Source organism: Vigna radiata, unplaced genomic scaffold (genome assembly GCF_000741045.1).
Source record: "Vigna radiata var. radiata cultivar VC1973A unplaced genomic scaffold, Vradiata_ver6 scaffold_185, whole genome shotgun sequence".
Classification (NCBI taxonomy): domain Eukaryota; kingdom Viridiplantae; phylum Streptophyta; class Magnoliopsida; order Fabales; family Fabaceae; genus Vigna; species Vigna radiata.
The window spans coordinates 383400-387335 of NW_014542000.1; positions in this window are offsets into that span (position 1 = coordinate 383400).

Below are 3936 nucleotides of genomic sequence, written 5' to 3' on the forward strand. Positions count from 1 at the left end.
ACGATTGAGAATGTGTGAATGTTGACATCCAGGTTGATGGTTCACTAATTGTGTGAACAGATGAGTAAGTGATTCATGATTGTGATTTTGATGTTAAGCAGGATTCATGTGTGATGTGAGAAAGCATGATTATGAGAGGTATTGAGCTTCAGAGTTTTATTGTTTTGTGTACTGTTTACAAGGAATCATGAATGGTATTGACTTCATCTGGATAATTGATTGAATTACATGTGTATGTGATGAGTTGATATTTTATTGATTTTACTTAGTTTATTGTGCTAGAACTAATGAGGAAATTGTGCTTAACTGTCCGGTATTTTCCCGTTTCTGCTAATTGTGCTTAATTTGACCGGAAATTCTAATTTTATTTAATTTGAATTTTCTGAGCTAATTATTTGCGTTTTTAATTGCAGGGAAAATTTTGGAGATATATTTTGGGGCATTAGGAGGAGACAAAATAATTCAAAACTCTCCAATTAGGCATTTTAAATTTTAGTTATCTTGTAATTTAATTGTTTAAACTTTTTAGACAAATCTTTGCACATTGGGCCATTGTTAAAAATTATGGGGGACCCAAAATTGTAAGACAATTGGCACCCTAGGGTTTTATTTTTTTAGGGTGGATCCCACCCTAATTTTAGGACACTTGGCCCTAGGGAAAGGGGCTGCAACCGTCACACTAGGGAGAATAAGCATTCTCAGCAGATTGAATGAGGAGGCTGTAACGTTTTTTTGAGAGCTCCCGAGAGTGCACTAGGCTGCAACGTTCCAGGAGGAAAACGTTTTTATTTTGAATAATGTTTAGTCATTTTGATTTTGGTTGAATAAAAGAGCTGTTGGACTCACTTTTTCTTTGCTTGGCTAACGCTGTTACGGGACACTTCTTTTCTGCATGGAAGTTTTTTTTTTTTTTTTCTTTCAAGCACACATCACACACATGTAGCATTCAGCATTTGTAAGCACTTTCTATGCAATTTTTAATTTCAATCAAGCACACAGCTGCTACACCTCCACACGTTGCTTTAATTTTGTGCACCCACGAACACATGCTCATTTGATTGGAAGCTTGAGGTGTCATGGCTTCATGCAGATTCAATCTTCATTTTGGACTGCAACGAGATGCGCTAATTCAGCCTTTATTTTCTTTTATGAAAAAGAAACTCTGATTTTGTTTTGGATGCACATGGGTTACGGTTTGAATGAAATTATTTATCACTTTTTTTTAGATTTTAGCAAGTAGCATGGTGACGTTATTAACTAGGAGGTGGATGCATTAATTTTGTTTCTTTTAAAAAGAGTAAAGCATTTTAATTGTTTCTTGGAGCTGGAGAAGTGCAGCACGGATCTTATCTTCCTAAACGCTGCCAACGTTTCAAACATTCATGACTTATGTGAATTTCTTTTAATTCAGAAGTTTCAATTCCAACTTATGCAATTGATTTTTTTTTCTCGCTTTATTTTTTTTCCAGCTCGTTCCATTTAGTTTACATTTCAGCTACACGGGTTTCCAAGCTATAATGTGCCTTTCAATTATTAGGTTAAATGTTGCATTTTTCTTTTTATTCGCGCTGCAATGATAATTTTTCCATTTAGCAATTTCATTTCCACTTATGCGATTTATGATTTAGCAATTTCAATTCAAGTGAGTCACATAAGTTTTCTTTAATTTAGGTGTCATGTTAGCTTAAGTTAGTCGGATTGGTCGTTAATAAAATTACTTTGTTTCCATGAGACTTTTGAAGTTTGATTGCCAAACTGCTGCTTTAATTCTACTCAATATTTAATTTGTTGTCTGCCTACGATTACGTATACGCTTTAGTTGCCTAACCAGTATCAACTCTGCGCTTAGTTGATTAGATTGTATGGTGGATGACTGATTTGTGCATTGCATTCGCTAAGTCTGTAATTTTGAAGACCGCATTAGCCTTCTGTGATTGTCGTTGATGACGGATTTGGATTAGAGTAGTGTGTAATTGTCGTTGATCTGTGATTGGAAGCATAGTAATTGAGTTAATGACCAACTGTTTTTATTCTGTCTTTGAAACCGTTTTTAAATCTGTGCTTGCATTTTTGTTTGCGTCAGTGTTTTGTTTTTATTCATCCGTATTCACCACAACATTTTCACAACCCCCCCCCCNCTTCATGTTTGACTTAATTCTTGAACCGCAAAATTGGTCCTTGAGAGACAACCTAGGAGTCATTTCCTAGCTATACTGCATTTCTAAATTGCACATTAAATTTTGCATGGGGTGTGACACCCATCAGTATGTCATATGATCAAGGCCATGTTTGAAAAGCCCTTACTTAGCCAAATTATCACCCAAAGAATTTTAAACGATATACCCTTTTTGAACCTTGACCTTAAACAATATGAAAACCCTTGTTTGAATTAATTTACCTTGAGTTAGGGTTGAGAATAATTATATGTGTTGAAAAGGTTCAAGTTTGGGGTTGAATGGGGAAAGTGAAAGACAAAAGAAAAAGGAAAGAATTGAGTTCAAAAGATGAAAAAGAAAAATGCATGTGAAAAAAAAAAAAGAAAAGAAGAAAAGAGTTTATGCATGTAAAAAGAACTCAATGTAAAATGCAAAAAGGGAAAATTTGGGAATGAGTGAGATTGGTTAAAAAAAGAGTGTGCTTGAACTTTGAATGATGATTTAAACTCTCTCAACTCAAGGATTTTGTATTCCAGAAAAACCAATTTTCATGATAGCCCAACCACAATACAAGCCTTGGAAAAAGTCTTTGTGATGACATTTGCATGTGAAGATGTTGATTGTTTTATGTGACATGTGAACAGTAGAGAGTAGAGTGACATCCTTAAACACTTGAGTGATTGAGTGAAACACTTGCTTGGTGAGAATTGTTAAATCCATGTTTACATCTATGTTTAGTTGATTGATCATTCATGAACAAAACATCTATTGAAAAAAGATTGATTATGTGAACTAAGTTGGATTGAAAGCATGCATACATCTTTGTAGGATTCCACTGAAATTTGAAATTGTATAATAACTTGTCATGAGAAAAAGGAGTTTTGAAAGTGTGAATTATTTGATGAAAAAGTGGAAAGCCAAGTTTTGTCTTGTTTGCTTGAGGACAAGCAAAGTTCTAAGTTTGGGGTTGTGATAACGGTCTAAAAACCATTATTTTAATGCTTGAATTTGATAGTAAAACACACCCTTTATGGCTTAGAATGAGCTTTAAATCAAGTAAAACACTTAGTTGTGTCTTGTGAGAGTCAAAAGTTGGTTTTAGCGATATTATGCTTGTTTTGCAATGTTTTGCATGGTTTTTAGATGAATTAAAGATGGAAGTGAAGTAAGGTGGACTTAGACCCATCAAAGAAGGAGAAAAATGATGAAAAGAAGGGTCAAGCAAGTCGTTGAGCGCCAGAATGGTGCGCTGAGCGCTTAGAGCGATTAGAGGGAAACCGCTCAGCGGCAAAACTGACCGCTCAGCGGTCAGAACGGTAAGAGGCAAACCGTTGAGCGGTCAAATTAGGCGCTTAGGCGGTTGTCTGTTTTTTTAGTTAGATTCTGTAAATCTTTCTATAATCTATCTGTTATCTTTTTGGGCTTATATATAGCCCCAGCACGAATTAGAAAGGGATTTTTTTGACAGAGAAAAACTTCCAGAGCTATTCCACACCTTGGAGGAAGTTCCTTGGATGCTTAGGCTCCATTCAACCAAGTTTAGGGTTATTTCTTCCATTCTTTCATTATTTTCATCTAGTTTCACCATGATTATGGTGAACTAAACCCTTTGTTGTTGGGGAACAATGTAATCTTTTGAAACTCTCATATATTCAAATTCTTATTTATTTCATATGCTTGTCATATACTTGTTTATCAATTGTTGGGTTCTCATCTCTGCTCAATGCTTTTACTGTTTAACTCATTCAATAAAAGATGTTTGTCTTTATCGATATGGGGA